This window comes from Thalassophryne amazonica, chromosome 9 (genome assembly GCF_902500255.1).
Source record: "Thalassophryne amazonica chromosome 9, fThaAma1.1, whole genome shotgun sequence".
In the NCBI taxonomy this organism is placed as follows: Eukaryota; Metazoa; Chordata; class Actinopteri; order Batrachoidiformes; family Batrachoididae; genus Thalassophryne; species Thalassophryne amazonica.
This window is the reverse complement of record NC_047111.1, coordinates 44,727,040-44,748,184: the sequence shown is the minus strand read 5'-3', so window position 1 is coordinate 44,748,184 and position 21,145 is coordinate 44,727,040. Positions and strand designations below refer to the sequence as shown.

The 21,145-nt window shown below is 42.4% G+C and overlaps 1 long non-coding RNA gene across 1 annotated transcript; it reads right to left on the bottom strand.

The window, feature by feature from the left end:
- Positions 1 to 879: 879 nt before the first annotated feature.
- LOC117516634 lies at positions 880 to 8,838 on the bottom strand. The gene is made up of 3 exons (XR_004562499.1): positions 8,827 to 8,838; positions 1,776 to 1,780; positions 880 to 1,019 (listed from the first exon to the last, which is right to left on the bottom strand). It is a non-coding gene; the product is annotated as an uncharacterized LOC117516634 (long non-coding RNA).
- Between the last annotated feature and the right edge of the window lie 12,307 nt (positions 8,839 to 21,145).

Here is a 21,145-nt window from a genome sequence, read left to right as displayed (position 1 = left end):
TGGAGGTTTCTTCCTGTTAAAAGGGAGTTTTTCCTTCCCACTGTCGCCAAGTGCTTGCTCATAGGGGGTCGTTTTGACCGTTGGGGTTTTTCTGTGATTATTGTATGGCTTTTGCCTTGCAATATGAAGCGCCTTGGGGCAACTGTTTGTTGTGATTTGGCGCTATATAAATTAAATTGATTTGATTTGATTTGGTTCGCGTTCCAGGCGGGAAAGGTTGTACAATCTCCCAGATGGGAGAGGAGCGCCAGGAAGCAAATCAATGGCGCACTCATAAGGATGGTGAGGTGGAAGTGAGATTGCACGATCCTTGCTGAACACGTCACCAAGGTCGTGGTACTCAGGAGGAACTAACGACAAATCAGGGGGCGTGGTGACCTTCTCTTTAACTTTCATAGCGGGAGGAACCGAGGAACTAAGGCACCCCTGGAGACAGGCTTCGCTTCATTGAGTTATGGCCCCGGTCTGCCAATTGATTCCGGGATTGTGTCTGAATACCCACGGGTGGCCTAGAACCAGAGGGGAGGAGGAAGGAATCACGTAGAACTGAATGGACTCACGATGATTCCCTGACACCACTAGCGTAACAGGAACGGTGCGGTGAGTGACAGAAGGAAGAGGTGTGCCATCCAGAGCATGCACGGACAGTGGGGAAGCTAGTGCCTCTACAGGTATTTTAGATTTAGACACAAAAGTGGAATCAATGAAATCACATTCAGCTCCAGTGTCAATAAGAGCTCGAACTGACAGTGTTTCATTATTAAAATAAAGCATGGCTGGGATTTGGGTGCGATTGGAACCCACACCAGTGAATTTAGCTTGGCTCATTCGTAACCCGGACCCTACGGATGAGCATGGTCTTTTGGCCAAATGGGGCAGGTGTTAAGGCTGTGTCCCTTAGCACTACAATAGAGACACTCCCCAGACGCCAGTCTCCGTCTGCGCTCTTCAGGGGGCAATTTGGCCCTGCCGAGCTGCATAGGTTCGCCAGCAGGGGGAGCTGGTGTGTCTGAGGAGGACTCAATGGAGCTTGGGAGAGGTGGACCTGATGTGTTGACGACGGGAGGGGCGAGCGGAAAAGTCCCGGTCAGCCCAACGGCCCTTCTCACGGTGCCGCTCCCTCATCCTGTTATCCAGCCTGATAATAAGCGAAATGAGTCTAAGTCACTAGGTTCATCCTGGACCGCCAGCTCATCCTTTAAAGCATCATTCAGGCTGTTAACGAACACACTCTGAAGTGCCACGCTGTTCCACTCTGCCTCCGTGGCCAACACGTGGAATTCCACTGCATAGTGGCCAGAAACTCCTGTCACGGTCCGGATATGAATGCATATGAACCCAGAAGCAGGGAGTAGAAAAGATGGAGTTAAACACGGGTTTATTACAGGCAGGAATGATGTACAGATTGTATGAGCTGTCTATCCATGTGGAGACCGGCCCGCACAGCGGTGGAAACAGGAGTACCGCAGCCCTGAATTATTCTGCCCTGGAAGGTGGGTCCGGAGCCAGGTGGCCGCCTGCAAGCTGTCGACGGGTCTGGAGGGACAGACAGATGGTGACTGCTGAGTCGGGTACTTCCAGAGGTGAGTCTCACAGTCAAACAGTGCAAACTATCACAGCTGATTCCAATATGTGGATAATTAGACTGACAGATTCAGTCCAAGTTCTTCTTAAAGTTCGTTCTTAGAAAAGGTTCACAGTTAGTTTGTACTATATTCCTCGCAGAGTTTAGTGAAGGCAAAATGTCAAGCACTTAGCTGGTAATTGCTGAGAACGAGAGCTCCATGCTCAAGCTGCAGAAAAGCTGATCTTGGAGCGGCAGCCCCAAGGAGGGTGTCAGCTCTTTAAGCTGGAGCTCGACCCCAGGTGTGTGGAAACACCAAAAAGTTAGAGGAATTTTCTACTTCTGGAAAAGTAACGAGGCCAAAGCTTACCGTGTGGATTAGCTGAGTTTCTGGCGATGATGGACTGAAGAGAAGGGGTTGAAATACAGGAGCTGATTGCATGTGGAACAGGTGTGTCGATCAGCTTGAGGCGTGCCACCTGTGCAGAGAGGAGAAAAAACAGCAGCAGCAGGCAGAGCAGGCAGCTTGCAACACAGAAATTGCTTTGAGATGAAGACAAACACAACGCATAGACCATTTTGTATATATTGTTCAAAATGTGCATTTGTGTTTATTGTTTGAACCTTTCTGTTGTACTGTCTTTCACACAAGAGCCCACATTACCTTTATAAAGTGTCAAAACAGTGACCCGACTCCAGATAAAGCGGAAGAAAATGGATGGATGGATGGAAGTGTCAAAACAGTTGTTTATTGTAGTTTGCTGTGTGTTTTGAAGAAATGTGTGTGGAGAATTATTATTATCCTGCTTTCCTTTTTCCTTTCTTATTTCTGATTGTAAACCTTTATTACACTTATAAAAAAGAACTATAGCATATATATTTTGAAAGTACAGGTTGTCCTGAAAAAAGAGACATAAAACGTCATTGTGGGATGCAGGGAGAGCTGTTAAAAGCAATAATAAATCATTTATGCCAGGCGAATGAACTGTCCAAAAAATGCCCTCAGACCCCAGGAGGCACTGAATCTGAAACATGACAGTAGATGTGTGAAACAACGTGGAATAAGTCTGTTTGCCAAAGGGTATACCATGTGTCGTCAGTGACCCAATGGCCTTGGCGGAGGTTTGCGCTCTCCGAGTGCTTCTAGTTGAGACTGAGATGAAGTGCCCGTGTGAGGGCACAATGAGATGAAAAGTATAAAATAAATGCTCTACTGGGTTTTGACCATCCTTTAAAGGTAAAAAAAACAAAAAAAAAACAAGATGAACAACCAAAAAACAGGCAACAGTGTTCAGTAAGCAGGAGGCAAGCTCAAAAGTATGCTATGAAAAATCAGGTTCACAAACAAGAAGCCTATCACAAGGAAACACTACAAAGTATGGCAAGAAGAGGACAAAAAGCACAACATTCAGGTATCACACAAGAGGAACACAGAGGTATAAATACACAGGGAGGTATCACACAAATGGGAGACAGCTGAGGGTAATCACAGATTGAAAACAGCTGCGAGAGACACATGAAGAAAGTTATCAAAACATACAAGAAAACTGTAGCCACGAAAGTAAAACAGGAAGTGCAGGACAAAGTGAGAACAATGACAACAAAAAGAACTAAACACAGGACTGGTCACAATTGGGAGATAGAGGACAGACACAGACAGGAATCATACCATACTCTTTCTTTGAGGGACATTGTTTTTAAACATTTCAATAATTTTCTCATGCATTTGGTTACAAACTGGAGATGCTTTATCCATCTTTGCTCCTCAAAGACTCGTCCTTTCATGGATACTACTGTGTCAAATCATTATTACAATCACGTTTTGGCATTACATAACATAATAATTGTTGGGTTTGCACCCTGTTTTAAAGAAGTGAGAGGCACAGACACTGTAAAGAAACCAGTCAGAGAGAGACAAATATATTTTATGCTCTGCGCAGAGGAGGAGGGCTAAGAGCGGGCAGTAGCAGCTTGTAAGTGCTCAGCTCCAAAGCTCTCCTAAAATCCCCTCCTCTGGCTCAGCTTTTTATTTAGTTCACCAACATGAGAAAAAAACAAACAAGAACAGTCAGGGAGAGGTTACACACGAGTCATGTCTGCATGAGGGAGATAGCAAGGCAAGGTAGCGGCTGAAACCTTCCATTCCTGCGACATGAGCCTTGTGGCTCGTCAAAAACAGGATAAGGCACTTATGCAAAATGAAAAATAGTTTGCTCAATCATGAAGAATGCAGACAAGTCTTTCTTTTTAAAACCTCCTCTTCTCACAAAGAGGAAAAGTACATGTAGTCATAAAAGGAAATAAATGATAATATAAGCATGAACTATATAAAATAAATGATAATATAAGCATGAACTATATAAAATCCTTGACATAATCCTCCCTGTTTATCGTTTATTTACATAAGTTTGTCATGTCCAAAACACACTTCAATAGAAAATTTGTCCACTTTAACCACTTGTCTTATTACATTTTCAGCTAAAGCTTCATAGGCTAAGAGTGTGTTAACTCATCACGTCAACAGTACAAGCTTAAACTGGAATTATGGGCTTTTCAATATCATCATAATTCTCAACACAGTCATTATAGTTTTCTCCACTAAGGTCTGACTGTTTCAATGCTTGATATTTTGGCATAGTTTGTTGGAAAGCCAGATTACATTGCACAAATATATTTGAAACCATTTTGCCAACCATTGTTTTGATACAAGGGATCACACAACACATGCAAAGTCAATCAATCAATCAATCAATCAATTTTTTATATAGCGCCAAATCACAACAAACAGTTGCCCCAAGGCGCTTTATATTGTAAGGCAAGGCCATACAATAATTATGTAAAACCCCAACGGTCAAAACGACCCCCTGTGAGCAAGCACTTGGCTACAGTGGGAAGGAAAAACTCCCTTTTAACAGGAAGAAACCTCCAGCAGAACCAGGTCCAATCAGAATTAGGACTACAATAACTGGTGTCATTATTTTCAATAGTAACTGCCACCATGGTCCTGAAGTCAACCAGGACCAGGGATCCCACTGGCTCACGGCTAGGGTGTCTTTATGCATTGCATCACGAAGTTTATTCAGCTCTTCCAAGGCGTCCTGCATATCCACTGAATGAATGGAGTCTGGGATGAAAGTACAGCATGTTGTGTTCAGCAGAACACAAACTCCTCCCTGTGAACCAGTAAGCAAGTCTAAAACCATGCGATTTTGCATCACCATGGTACGTAAAGCATCTATTTCAGTATTTTGAGCTGCTACTATTTTCTCAGTTACATTCATGAACAGACCCAATCGATAATTCAGAGTTTCAATCATTAATGAATTTTTTACCACTCCTATCCAGGGAAACAGTGAATGTGCTATTTTATCTCCTACAGACCACAACTTTTGGTCCTCCGGTACATCCGAGCCCCACATGTGATCATGTGGCAACACATCTGGGTATATCGATCTCCTCCGTCTGGTGCTGCCATTCTTCTCTGTGGAGGTCCTTGGCACTACCACATATGTATGGTCAGTCACCCGGGTAGGTGCACACACACCACCCCAATTTGGTGGGAGACTCATGTACAGCCTGGAACCACAAAGCCAATAGATGTCATCATACACCAGAGTACCATTTATAGGTGGTAGCAAAAACTTACTAACATAAGCACACAATTCATCCGTTCCCCATGGACGGGAGCCTGTATGATTACATCCACGTCCAATGCGATGAAGATAAGTACCATCCTCATAATATGTTTTGGTTAGGCATAAATCATTTGATAAAACATACGTTTGGGTACACAGACGTTTCCTAATTTTACCTACAGTTTTATTCCCTGTCCCGTAAAAGCAAATCAGGAATGGCCGTTGTGATGACAAGTTAATGTGATGATACAGTGAGCTTCAATTCTTGGGTCAACCACCAGGCCAGGAATCCGAGGAGCACAAAACGCACTAAGGTCACAGCGCAACCGGCTGCCCTACCAACAGTCCGGCAACGGTGGCGCTGAGCACGCCGCTCCGGGGTCTGCTGTAGTTCAGTCATGATTGCTAGGATACAGTGTTGTTAACCAACCTCACCTAATAGTGCAAGGATCTCCCTGCTTCACTGGTGTTGAGACAATCTATTGCTAATTAAATAGACTCCCTTTATAGCCAGACTTCCCCTAACACTGTGGAGGTAGCCAACACACGCTGTATCTTACAGTGACTTAGATGTATCCACGTTGATCTCTCCGCTATCTTTACTACAATTGGTGTTGTTAACAGCACTTGGTATGGACCTTCCCAATGAGGACTGGACCAGTTCTTCCTCTTAATCACTCTGATGAACACCCAGTCTCCTGGTTGGACTACTGGAAGGCCGTCCTGTGGAAGATCAGAATTATCCGGCAGTAAATGTGTTTGAGTTATCTCTTTTTCTGTTAATGTCTTTTTCATAAAATCTGCTAATGTTTGTTCCTCATCTGCTGTTTTAGTATCCATATCAAAAATTGATAGATGATATGGTCGTCCATAAAGTATCTCAAATGGTGTTAAACCTGATGGTGTTGGTGTTATTCTCATATACAATTTTACTAGGTCCATTCAGTCCAGGTTTGTTTTGTCTCTTCCATACATTTCCTTAATCTTGTTTTTATTGTGCCATTTGTCCTTTCCACTAATCCTGCACTTTGTGGGTGGTAAGCACAATGATGTTTTAACTTAATTTTCATGTGTTCTGCTACTCTTTGTACAACTTCATTTACAAAATGTGTTCCATTATCACTGTACAATGTCTCTGGTATTCCATAATACGGAATAATTGTCTTATAATTGTCTTATAATTGTGATGGAACGATTTCTACCCATTTTGAAAAAGCATCAATTAATACTAGACAGTATTGATAAGGTCCACATCGATTTAGTTCAATAAAGTCCATATGAACAATTTGAAAAGGATACTGTGGTTTTGGGAATTGCCCTCTCCGGGGTCTTAAATTTCCCTGTGGGTTGTGTTTCAATCAGGTAACACAGGCTTTACAAAAAGTTTTTGAGTATAAATTAAATCCATAGGTAGTAAAGTGTTGGTCTACCATATATACCATCCCCCCTGTCGACACATTTGTTGACCCATGTGTCGCAATTGCAGCTGCTTTGAATAAGCTTTTGGGTAGGATGGGTTTGTTATGTACACAATAAAGTCCTTTGGGTTTTGGGGTTGCCCCATTTTTCAACCACAGATTTCGTTCCTGTGTTGGTGCTTGTTTTTGCATATCCAGTAAAAGGTCAGAGTCTATTAATGGTTCATTGTCTGTCTGAGCTGTGTAAATAGAAGAAGTGCCATATCGACCAGCTGCTGCTTCTTTCGCTATTTTGTCTGCGAGACAGTTTCCTCTGGAGACAAAACCTGTACCTCTGGTGTGGGCTGCGCATTTACATAATGCCAGGTGTGGTGGTAATGTCACTGCTTCTAGCAAATTTGTGAGTAAGCCTGCATGTGTCACTGGTTTCCCTGTAGAGGTTATCATGCCTCTTTGTTGCCATTGTTTTGCAAAGAACCAAACTGTTGAAAATGCATATTGACTATCTGTATAGACTGTCAGTTTCTGTCCTTTAGCCAAGATACAAGCTGTGGTTAATGCAATTAGTTCTGCAGCTTGGGCTGATTTAAAATGATCAACCCTGTGCCACTGGATCCAAACATTTGGAATAATAGCCAACTGGTTTATTTTTATTACCATGTTGTTGTAGCAAGACTGCACACATGAATCCCTGTTTTGTGTCCACCATGAGAGTGAATGGCTTGGCATAATTGAGCAGAGATAATACTGTGGAACTCACAAGTTCTTGTTTAAGAGCTGTAAACTGTTCTTCAGCTTCTTTATTCCACTGTATTTTGTCAGTAATAGCCATTGGTATAGAATGTATTAAATCCTGCAATTTCTGCACCTTCTCTGCATATCATGGAATCCAAGCTCTGCAATAATTACAGATACCTAAGAAAGTCATCATTTCCTTTTTTGTCGACGGTTTAGGCGCTTTGAGAATAGCGTGCTTTCGATCATCTTGTATTTGTTTCCCCTCAGCTGATAGGATGTGGCCTAAATAAGTCACTTGTGGTTGCACGAACTGCAACTTTTGCTTTTTAATTTTACTTCCTGTTTCTGCCAAATGTTGCAAAAGCATCATGGTACATTTTGTACAGTTATCTTTTGTCTTTCCTGCCACCAAAATGTCATCTACATACACCAAGATTTGTGAATCTTCTGGTGGAGTAAATGAAGATAAGCAACAATTTATTGCTTGTGTAAAGATGGTCGGACTGTCAGCAAAACCTTGAGGGAGTCTTGTATATGTGTATCTTTTCCCTTTGAATGTAAAAGCAAACCAAAATTGAGAGTCTGGATGAACAGGTACTGAGAAAAATGCATTACTGATGTCTATGACAGAGAAGTACATGTTTCCAGGACTTAATCTATTTAGCAGCGTATGTGGGTCTGGGACCAGAGGGGCACTAGTTTCTACTGCAGCATTTACTGCACGTAGGTCTTGTACCATTCGCCAATTCTGATTGTCTGCTTTTTTCACAGGATATATTGGAGTGTTACAGGATGCATCTAAACATTCCCTGATGACTCCTGCTTCCAGTAATTCTGCAATAACCGGTTCAATTCCTTTTTCTGCTTCAGGTTTTAACGGATATTGTTTGATCCGTGGTCTCCAATCAGATCGTGGCTTAATTTTGACTGGCGGAATGTTTTTCAACAGTCCTACATCTGTGGGTGCATTCACCCAGAGATGAGGAGGCCAATAAAGTCTCATCTTCCTGTGTCAACAACACAGATGTTGTTAAATTTCAATCGTCCAGATCTACTTCATGTATCACCGGTGTCGTCCAAGCACTTACAAACATGTATTTCCGATACAAGCCTGTGGATGGACTGAAATCCCACACCGACATTGGCACATCTGCTTCGTGCCAATCAGTCGCTTCCTCAGCTATTTTAACAATTCCTCCAAGGTCCTTCCAGGACTGAGTGTCTGTCCTTGTCAGTGAAATATGCGGCACAGCCTCAGGTTTTCCTTTGCACCATTTGTCTGCACTTTGGGTCAGCACTACGCTACACACAGAGGTGGTTTTTCTATCTGTGTATAGGTGTGCTACTGTCTGTAATTCTGATGGAATTTGCAGAAATCCTGCTCCATACCTTTCATCCTTTTGTGGAGTGAATAGCATAGTTATGTGTAGATCTTTTGGTGACATCATTACTACATGTTCTCTGTTTTCACAGGTCATCAGACCTTCCTCCAATAATTGTTCAGTTTGTCTCAACTCTGACAGATCCAAAGAGTACTGCCAGGCCTGGGCCAAATTTGTATATACAGTAGCGGGCTGTCTCACAGCTCTCATACCACCTACTGTTGGTGTGACTCCTATAGATAAGGCAGTCATCAAATCTCGTCCCAGTAAATTTACTGGACAATGGGGCGAATAAACCACAGACACAAGCAGTTTGGTCCGTTTCAGGATCTTCGAAATTGACAAACTTCAATATTTTCTCTGAATTCACCTGTCCATTTGCAGATTTTACCCAAACAACTTCTTTTGCAAATTTAGTTCCGGGAAGTCTGTCTGTTATCACTGTCCTACATGCTCCTGTGTCACAGAGAAAATCCATGTCCTGTCCATTTACCTTTAGAGTCACCACAGGTCTTTCTTTCAGGAGTGGTAATGACCATGCTCCATGAATATCCACTGTGATTGTTATCTGTTTTTCTGGTAACTCATCAATGTTGTCACTTATTGGTGTGTTTGTTGTCACGTCCAGTTCAGTCACTCTGACTTTTTCTCCATTTTCACCTTCTTCTAGTCATTGTGACTGAGGAGGGGCCGATGGTCTCACCACTTTAGGCGGACGTTGGTGGGGACAGTCCCTTTGCCAATGGCCAAATTCTCCACACTTCCAACAGGTACTCTCCTGTGGGCCTGAATTGGGACGACCACGCCCGCCACCTCCAAAACCTCCTCGACCACGGCCGCGTCCACGACCCCGGCCCTGGCCCCTAAAGCCTCCCATTTGATGGAAGATTTCAGAAAAATCTTCAGTCACAAAGACAGAAGTTTTGGGTTTTGTCTGTCCGGTCACTTTTGCTGCATGTCTTGCCCAATCCAGTATCTTAGTCATATCATCCGAGTCAGTAGTCACATTGTGCTTTTTGATCCATGCACTAATTTCTGGCTTCAAACCATTCAGGAGGGCTTGTTTCAGCTGATTTTGATATGCTCCTGCTTGATCATCACTATGCGGTATACCGCTGTTTGCACGGAAAACTGTCCCTAAACGCTAATTATAATCATCCACATCCTCATCTGCCTTTTGTTTACACGCATTAATTTTACCATAGTCCGCTTTCTGTTTAAACTTGTTTTTAACTCTGGTCATTAGATCGGTTATTTGAGCCTGTAATGCCGCTGCTGGATCTTCCTCATTCCTCAAATGTCCCTCTCACGTGGACCCAGTTTCATCCCAGAGCCAATTGTACGGCCTGTCCTATTTCACAGCCATTCAACCTATACGCTTTTATAATATCTTCTATTCCTTTTACCCACTCTTCCACATCAGCTTGTGGGTCTGGTAGGCCAGACACGGCCTTTGCTGCCTCTTCTGGTGTCCATGGACGGAAGACATGAAGGAATGGCGGTTGTCCTTGAGCTATATTTGGGTTTGGGACCTGGATCATTGGAGCAATAAAACTGTGATCTGGGGATATATTGAAACTGTATTTTAGAGGCGGCTTAATCATAGCCCTGTCTCTCAAAATGTATTTTTCTGGCATTAAAGAATTTGTTGCCGCAGGCGGGGTCAATACAGTTGAAAATTCTACCCTCTGATTATCCAAAAATGGATTTGGATACAGTGAGCTTATTGGGTCATATGACGGACCTTCAGAACTCCCCTGGGGATAATTAGGGTCAAAAATCGGGTCCTTTACCAGTGGTGGAGCCACTGTTGGCGCCGCTTGTCTTGCTGCAGCCTGATTTTGTGGCTGCAGGGGTGGATTTACATCACGGCCTCTCACGGCCGTCTCATTGTCTTCAGGTTTTACAAACATTACTTTCCCCTCGGATTTTCCTTTCTCGTCTTTCTTCCTCTTTATGGCCTCTACTCTCAATCTGTGCTTCACTGAGCCATACTTTTGCACACTCTATTTCTCCTTCTTTTCTTGCTTTCCTGTTACCCTTTTTATTTGCTGCTGCTGCCGTACGTTTTAACACCAAACCTTCACAGTCTGGCACAACCAATTTACCTGAAAAGCCATATTTCTTTTTCCATTTAGTTATGTACTTCAGATTTTCCGGATTGCGTTTGTGCATGTATTTTTCGTCGCCCTGAAATAGGGGCTTATTTTCTGTGCATGTGTTTCCCATGTTGGTCACCTATTCCCCTTCACTCTGCAAAGTTCAGGTCAAGCTTCTACCCCGTGGGGCGGACCTTCCTTGGAATCCCCCTCTTTGCAGACTCGTCAGGAATATGTGAGTGTGGTGCGTATGGACTTAAAATGACCTACTTTGCAGACGACAGCTTCACTTTTGTCCCCTGATAAAATGGGATATCAAGCTGTCCGTGCTTCAGTCACTCACAGTCCCATTCTCTCACATTCATACCACAAACACACTTAGTTTCACTTTTGGAATATTCAATTAATTCACATCTCTCTAACTGCTTCTCCTGAATTTTATTTTTACTCCTCCTGTATTTCTTAGCCGGATGGGGACTCGAACCCCTCCGCCAAATGTGCCGGCAGGACCGGAGACTCTAACTCCCTCCCCCGCACTTTATTCCGGATGGGGACTCGAACCCCTCCGCCAAATGTGCTGGCAGGATCGGAGACTCTAACTCCCTCCCCCGCACTTTATTACCCACGTTATCGTTATTTTATCCTCACAGGCAGGCAGTAATTACTTACGTTAATTTGTTGCACCTCTCATTTGGTTCGGAGGCGTCGTCAGTCTACTACGGTGAGCGGAGGTGGATGTCTATGGTCACCGGCCCGATGGAGAATTCACTCCTCAGGACTTTCTTCAGTGCGCGCTGTCAGCGGTGCGTCTCCCTCTGTTTGCTCGAGAAGATCTGTCGACGCCCCACGTTGGGCGCCAGGAAAAAACTGTTGGGTTTGCACCCTGTTTTAAAGAAATGAGAGGCACAGACACTGTAAAGAAACCAGTCAGAGAGAGACAAATATATTTTATACTCTGTGCAGAGGAGGAGGGCTAAGAGCGGGCAGGAGCAGCTTGTAAATGCTCAGCTCCAAAGCTCTCCTAAAATCCCCTCCTCTGGCTCGGCTTTTTATTTAGTTCACCAACATGAGAAAAAAACAAACAAGAACAGTCAGGGAGAGGTTACACACGAGTCATGTCTGCATGAGGGAGATAGCAAGGCAAGGTAGCAGCTGAAACCTTCCATTCCTGCGACATGAGCCTTGTGGCTCGTCAAAAACAGGATAAGGCACTTATGCAAAATGAAAAATAGTTTGCTCAATCATGAAGAATGCAGACAACAAGTCTTTCTTTTTAAAACCTCCTCTTCTCACAAAGAGGAAAAGTACATGTAGTCATAAAAGGAAATAAATGATAATATAAGCATGAACTATATAAAATAAAGGATAATATAAGCATGAACTATATAAAATCCTTGACAGTAATAATAATAACATAATAATAACAATAATAATAATAATAACGTAATTTTTAAAACCTCCTTACTTTTCCAAAATTGGCCTCATCTCAACTTTTTTTGGAATGTGTTGCAGGCCTGAAATGCAGGAATGGATGTATAGTTAAAAAGTTAAGTGTAACTGACCACACATAAAATGAAATATCTTGGATTCATAGGGTCTGCAATGAAATAGAAGTAACAACAAATGTAAGGATCTGTGAGAATTTATTTGCATTTTCCATGTCATCCCAACTTTTTCTGATTTGTGGTTGTATTTGTTGATGATATAACTTAAATGAGTTCATGTATTTTGGGGAAAAATGTTTTAATTCTCTCACTAGCCTTGATATATTTCAGTTTTCTCGATTCCAACAGCTCTAATCTTAGAGACTACAATGTATTCCAAAATAAGCTTCTCATCCCAAAAATGAATCAGTCTGACAGAGCTCTGTTTAAGATCAAAGCAAAGATTAACCACTGCAGCTTTGTTGATTCTATACTAGCATCCTCAAATCCTCATCTGTGTAATTTTCTTTTGGTTTCAATTGATGGATCAACCACAGATGCACATGAGGGAGTGTGATTGACCCTGACTCCTGTGGAGTGTGTTTGTAATTGTAGAGAAGTGAAGTGTTTGAGAGAGATAATAAGAGAGTGGAGGAGGAGTAATGGAAAACACATTTGCAGAAACGCAGTTCTGTCATGAAGGAGATGAGTATAAAGGAAAAAAGGCGACAGCAATATACCAGCAGAAAAACAGCAATATACCAGCAGAAAAACACTCCTTAACTTCCTCACCCATTGTAGACCAGTAGCCTCATTTATCAAGCGTTCGTATGCACAGACCTTTGCTTAAACCGTGTGTACGAACATTTCTACACAAAGTATGGGATTTGTTGACTTGGAATTAGAAATGTGCATGTGTATGGGCCTGATTGTACGTATGCACAACATCTAGTGGTAGAACAGTGACACTGCAACCTCGTCCACAAACGTTTGTTATTTTCTTGGATTTATAATTACACAATTAGTAATTATCAAATCAAATCAATTTTATTTATATAGCGCCAAATCACAACAAACAGTTGCCCCAAGGCGCTTTATATTGTAAGGCAAAGCCATACAATAATTACGGAAAAACCCCAACGGTCAAAACGACCCCCTGTGAGCAAGCACTTGGCAACAGTGTGAAGGAAAAACTCCCTTTTAACAGGAAGAAACCTCCAGCAGAACCAGGCTCAGGGAGGGGCAGTCTTCTGCTGGGACTGGTTGGGGCTGAGGGAGAGAACCGGGAAAAGGACATGCTGTGGAGGGGAGCAGAGATCAATCACTAATGATTAAATGCAGAGTGGTGCATACAGAGCAAAAAGAGAAAGAAACACTCAATGCATTATGGGAACCCCCCAGCAGTCTAAGTCTATAGCAGCATAACTAAGGGATGGTTCAGGGTCACCCGATCCAGCCCTAACTATAAGCTTTAGCAAAAAGGAAAGTTTTAAGCCTAATCTTAAAAGTAGAGAGGGTGTCTGTCTCCCTGATCTGAATTGGGAGCTGGTTCCACAGGAGAGGAGCCTGAAAGCTGAAGGCTCTGCCTCCCATTCTACTCTTACAAACCCTAGGAACTACAAGTAAGCCTGCAGTCTGAGAGCGAAGCGCTCTATTGGGGTGATATGGAACTATGAGGTCCCTAAGATAAGAAGGGACCTGACTATTCAAAACCTTATAAGTAAGAAGAAGAATTTTAAATTCTATTCTAGAATTAACAGGAAGCCAATGAAGAGAGGCCAATATGGGTGAGATATGCTCTCTCCTTCTAGTCCCCGTCAGTACTCTAGCTGCAGCATTTTGAATTAACTGAAGGCTTTTCAGGGAACTTTTAGGACAACCTGATAATAATGAATTACAATAGTCCAGCCTAGAGGAAATAAATGCATGAATTAGTTTTTCAGCATCACTCTGAGACAAGACCTTTCTAATTTTAGAGATATTGCGTAAATGCAAAAAAACAGTCTTACATATTTGTTTAATATGCGCTTTGAATGACACATCCTGATCAAAAATGACTCCAAGATTTCTCACAGTATTACTAGAGGTCAGGGTAATGCCATCCAGAGTAAGGATCTGGTTAGACACCATGTTTCTAAGATTTGTGGGGCCAAGTACAATAACTTCAGTTTTATCTGAGTTTAAAAGCAGGAAATTAGAAGTCATCCATGTCCTTATGTCTGTAAGACAATCCTGCAGTTTAGCTAATTGGTGTGTGTCCTCTGGTTTCATGGATAGATAAAGCTGGGTATCATCTGCGTAACAATGAAAATTTAAGCAATGCCGTCTAATAATACTGCCTAAGGGAAGCATGTATAAAGTGAATAAAATTGGTCCTAGCACAGAACCTTGTAGAACTCCATAATTAACCTTAGTCTGTGAAGAAGATTCCCCATTTACATGAACAAATTGTAATCTATTAGGTAAATATGATTCAAACCACCGCAGCGCAGTGCCTTTAATACATATGGCATGCTCTAATCTCTGTAATAAAATTTTATGGTCAGCAGTATCAGAAGCAGCACTGAGGTCTAACAGAACAAGCACAGAGATGAGTCCACTGTCTGAGGCCATAAGAAGATCATTTGTAACCTTCACTAATGCTGTTTCTGTACTATGATGAATTCTAAAACCTGACTGAAACTCTTCAAATAGACCATTCCTCTGCAGATGATCAGTTAGCTGTTTAACAACTGCCCTTTCAAGAATTTTTGAGAGAAAAGGAAGGTTGGAGATTGGCCTATAATTAGCTAAGATAGCTGGGTCAAGTGATGGCTTTTTAAGTAATGGTTTAATTACTGCCACCTTAAAAGCCTGTGGTACATAGCCAACTAATAAAGATAGATTGATCATATTTAAGATCGAAGCATTAAATAATGGTAGGGCTTCCTTGAGCAGCCTGGTAGGAATGGGGTCTAATAGACATGTTGATGGTTTGGATGAAGTAACTAATGAAAATAACTCAGACAGAACAATCTGAGAGAAAGAGTCTAACCAAATACCGGCATCACTGAAAGCAGCCAAAGATAACGATACGTCTTTGGGATGGTTATGAGTAATTTTTTCTCTAATAGTTAAAATTTATTAGCAAAGAAAGTCATGAAGTCATTACTAGTTAAAGGAATACTCGGCTCAATAGAGCTCTGACTCTTTGTCAGCCTGGCTACAGTGCTGAAAAGAAACCTGGGGTTGTTCTTATTTTCTTCAATTAGTGATGAGTAGTAAGATGTCCTAGCTTTATGGAGGGCTTTTTTATAGAGCAACAGACTCTTTTTCCAGGCTAAGTGAAGATCTTCTAAATTAGTGAGACGCCATTTCCTCTCCAACTTACGGGTTATCTGCTTTAAGCTGCGAGTTTGTGAGTTATACCACGGAGTCAGGCACTTCTGATTTAAAGCTCTCTTTTTCAGAGGAGCTACAGCATCCAAAGTTGTCTTCAATGAGGATGTAAAACTATTGACGAGATACTCTATCTCACTTACAGAGTTTAGGTAGCTACTCTGCACTGTGTTGTATATGGCATTAGGGAACATAAAGAAGGAAACATATCCTTAAACCTAGTTACAGCGCTTTCTGAAAGACTTCTAGTGTATGAAACTTATTCCCCCACTGCTGGGTATCCATCAGAGTAAATGTAAATGTTATTAAGAAATGATCAGACAGAGGGAGTTTTCAGGGAATACTGTTAAGTCTTCAATTTCCATACCATAAGTCAGAACAGATCTAAGATATGATTAAAGTGGTGGGTGGACTCATTTACATTTTGAGCAAAGCCAATTGAGTCTAATAATAGATTAAATGCAGTGTTGATGCTGTCATTCTCAGCATCTGTGTGGATGTTAAAATCGCCCACTATAATTATCTTATCTGAGCTAAGCACTAAGTCAGACAAAAGTTCTGAAAATTCACAGAGAAACTCACAGTAACGACCAGGTGGACGATAGATAACAACAAATAAAACTGGTTTTTGGGACTTCCAATTTGGATGGATAAGACTAAGAGTCAAGCTTTCAAATGAATTAAAGCTGTGTCTGGGTTTTTGATTAATTAATAAGCTGGAATGGAAGATTGCTGCTAATCCTCCGCCCTCGGCCCGTGCTACGAGCGTTCTGGCAGTTAGTGTGACTCGGGGGTGTTGACTCATTTAAACTAACATAATCATCCTGCTGTAACCAGGTTTCTGTAAGGCAGAATAAATCAATATGTTGATCAATTATGTTGAGTTAGAAACACATGTAGCCTCATTGGTGATAAAACCTACAAAGGAAACAGCAGGTTTTGACCATCAACTAGTACCTTCAGCCCAGCCTGCCAACTCAAGGCATAAAGAAAATAGCTTCCCTCCTCCAACATTGTATTAAAAATGCACCCACTGCTCAAATCTCCACCAATCTCAAAGTTATCAAGTTAATTATCCTGGATTCTGGAGATTGATTAATGCAGTTTTTTTGTGCATTGGGTTGTAGTGTAATAAAGGGTGACTTGGGTGTGTGCTTTAAAGCTAAGGCCAACATACTTGCAGTACTGAGAGCGCCGCGCTCCGAGCCGCCGTCGCCAGCCTGTTTCAAGTTGAAAACTTCCAAATTTAAGCCTCTGTTGACCCAGGACGTCGTGAGACAACAGAGAAGTTTCAGAAGAGGTCGGGATCAGCAGTTTATCCGGACATTCCACTGTTAAAGGAGATTTTGTAATGAAAGACGTGCGGACGGATTTGCACGTCGGCGTGCAGCCGCTCATGGCCCGGTGCCACAGCAAAACACCTCCATTGGAAGCCTTACAGAATAAGTTGGAACATGCCCAGCTGTTAAACAATTTCTCGGATACTCACTCGACTAAAAGCCATCGAAATCCGACTAAATCTTAGGAATGGTTATCAACACGGAGGTGTTTTGACTGTGGCGCCGCGCTGCGCCGGCTGGGGTGCCGACGTGCGAATCCGTCCGCACGTCTTTCATTACAAAATCTCCTTTAACAGTGGAATGTCCGGATAAACTGCTGATCCCGACCTCTTCTGAGACTTCTCTGTTCTCTCACGACGTCCTGGGTCAACAGAGGCTTAAATTTGGAAGTTTTCAGCTCGAAACAGGCAGACAACGGCGGCTCGGGGCGCAGTGCGCCCTGCGGCTCCATGGGGAGTCCTTAAAGTGACAGTAACACTCCATAATCTCTCATCAGCCGTTAAAATTTTCACAGAAAACCAGCTGAATTTCTCGAATGGTGTCCACTCGGATGTGCCTCACAGTTTTTGAAAAAATTTTGATCAAGCAAAGCGGCAGTCTCTGAGCCATTCCTGAACAATGAAAAAAAAGACGAGAAGGGTGGACCAGTGCTCACTCAAAGCCTGCCCACAGGCGAATGACGCCTCCAACAGGCATGCAGAAACTCATGCATGCGCATGAGGGTTCAAGGTTGGCTGATATAATCGCACGTGATTCAAATCCATATAGTGTTTGAAAAAAAATAAAAAGGACCGTTACTTTATTGACAGACCTCGTATAATTTCTTCCCTGGTCATGTATTATCGGATCTTCCCACTTTTGCGTAAGATATCCTGACCTGGATAAATTCTCTCAAATCTGATGTATAGTATCATTCTACCTTCCTACAGTACATGTAGGAAGGATGTGCTTGGGCTTAAGATATCCTAGCCTGGATAACCCCCCCCCCCCAACCCCTGCAAAGCAAGTCTAATGTATTATCACCCATTTCATCCTACTTATATTGTACAGAATTCTTGATATTGGGGTAGGGGTGGGGGGAAGATATCCAGGTCACTATATCTTACCTCCATTCCATCATGGACAGATGTTCTATAATATTTCAGGGTGTCAATCAGGTCCATATATTTGTAGAGTATATTTGGAAGAGGAACGATACGGAAACCTTACTATTGCAGATAGATATCAGGGCCGGCCCAAGCCTTTATGGGGCCTTAAGCAGAATTTCATTTGGGGGCTCCCCTACCATCACCTCAGCACCAGATGCCTCATTATTCCATAGGCTACACTGTTACGTGTGTAATGTACCCACAATCATTAGCATTATTTGTAATTGCCTTGTTTTTAACCTTAAAGGGGTAGCAAACTCATAAATATGTTTTAATTAACTTCTACATACAGAGTGATGTATAAGTATGGCTCATTAAACTATTTGAAAGTAACATCAGCAGGCAGGAGACTGCATTTATAGTAAACACGTAAATAGTTTAATTTCTTTCAGATATGCAATGGTGTGCAAAATGTTCAATATCCAAATACAAAATACAATCAAATGAAATTCACATTATCTTACAGAAAAATAAAGTTGTAATCAAAATTAAATACTTAAATAATAAATACAATACTTAAATAATCTCCAAAATGAACATAGAAATCCACAACATAACAGCAATGTTTGTACATAGCAATGCACAAACATTGCACTGGGGGCTATTGCTTTAACTTTGTCCTGCAAACCATTGAGAGCTGAGTTACTTTTCCCCACCTTTTGCACCAAATTAATCTGAGGAGTTGATCTGCCCTGCTGTTTAAGTTTTTCTTTGTAAGGAAGACTATAAAATGGCTTCGCCAAAATCTGGTCCACAACATTAAAATTGTCTGCCATTATGCGCAGCTTGCCACCTAGCTAGCTCGCTAGCTGGGACTGGCGCGAGGCTAGTGTGAAGTTTGTCCACCTTGTGGAGTGCTTTGTGACGGTGGAGGAGTTCAGCAGCACCCGCTGCTCGGTAGGGACAGAAACTGCGATAGAAGTCAAAAAGAGTGATAGAAGTCAGTCTCCAAACACAAGCAGCTACAAAAAAACCCACCAGAAATAGAAGCTCGATTTGTCGCTAGTCGTTTTTAACAAAGAAAATGCCGCTAAGAGGATTAGGAAAGTCTCAGGTTCAACTCAGAACAGAGTGAAAATGCTCCCACGGATGTTTACACCAAAAGATCGCTGACTCGCTCATTTCGCTGTGAATCAAAAAGGGATTCAGCCTCAGACAGATCATCCAGTCATCATGCAGAAGCTGAGCGTCCGGGCCAGCCGAGGCCAGCCCACTGCCCCATAGACCCCCAGACACGCTGAGCGTCCAATGGGCGGGACAAAGCCCAGCATTTATTCAATGACTCGTCTCGTTTCGCTGCATGCTTTCAGCTTTCAGGCTCCTCTCCTGTGGAACCAGCTCCCAATTCAGATCAGGGAGACAGACACCCTCTCTACTTTTAAGATTAGGCTTAAAACTTTCCTTTTTGCTAAAGCTTATAGTTAGGGCTGGATCAGGTGACCCTGAGCCATCCCTGAGTTATGCTGCTATAGAATTAGACTGCTGGGGGGTTCCCATGATGCACTGAGTGTTTCTTTCTCTTTTTGCTCTGTATGCACCACTCTGCATTTAATCATTAGTGATTGATCTCTGCTCTCTTCCACAGCATGTCTTTTTCCTGGTTCTCTCCCTCAGCCCCAACCAGTACCAGCAGAAGACTGCCCCTCCCTGAGCCTGGTTCTGCTGGAGGTTTCTTCCTGTTAAAAGGGAGTTTTTCCTTCCCACTGTTGCCAAGTGTTTGCTCACAGGGGGTCGTTTTGACCGTTGGGGTTTTTCCGTAATTATTGTATGGCCTTGCCTTACAATATAAGGCGCCTTGTGGCAACTGTTTGTTGTGATTTGGCGCTATATAAATAAAAGTGATTTGATTTGATTTGTGTCGCTATTGAAGTCTGTGGACGTCAGCGTCCACACTGTTTAAAGCACTGTGAAGCTGCGGGTTTGAGTGAGAGGAAAGCCGCATCGTTACCAGTGATAAGAAGCTGATTCTGAACAAAAGTTGAGCGCGTTGTAGCACATATTTAGTCAATGACGTACACACAACAGTATTTGATCACTTATTTTTTGACATTTTAGGGGAAGCTGAGCTTCCCTTGCAGTCTTAGAGCAATAGCCTCTGACTTTAAGACACCTAAAGCACTTTACACTAAATGAACGGAGCATTTCGCAAATAATGACAACAAAAATTGTAATATTGGACATGCAAACCCACCTTTGTCTTGTTGTTTTTTCTCGTCTTCCAACTTCTTCTTTTTTCTTTTCTCCGCTCCAGAGGGATAATTTCTTTTCTGAGACATGACTTGCACTCACTTCGTTCCTCACGATTAGTCATCGACCACCTGACCCAAGCGGTGCATCTAAATTTGCCCAACGGTGGCAGCAGCCAACAGGAGGCATCAGTTAACCTAGTATTGGTATTTTGTCAAAATTAATCTATTTTTTTCGGGTGCAATACAATTTTGTTTAAATTATTCAATATTATTTTAATTTCATGTATATATTTACTTTTTTATCACAATGTCTCGGTGCTCTTGGGGCCCCCTGGTGGCGTGGAGGCCCTAAGCGACCGCGTAGTTGGCGTATGTCTTGGGCCGGCTCTGGGCGACAGCAATCATATTTTGTTCCGATCATGGGTTGACCAACTGGTGCAGACTTGTAAACAAACACTAAGTGAGATTATCATAACTCTGCACTCTGGCAGCAATTTACCAAAGCATTATAGTTTTTATCTTTCATATTTACTCATACTTGAGCTTTCATTGTCTCTATGTTGGAACGATACAGTACTGAAACCATAGGACCCGACTTCACTGCATTTTCTTGTCATATGGTTAGCATAAGCGCCTCAGAAATCAAAAATGCAATTCCATACAAGCTAATCAGCGGCATCTTGTGAAATTTCTTTGTAACCCTCTAAGGCCTGTTGCTACCACGTGGAATGACGTAGGGCCCAATGGCTCCCATGGGAAAGACAAACTGAGCTGAAAATGGACAACTGTCCAGCACACAGCCTGCAGGGAAGACATTCATTAAGAACAGA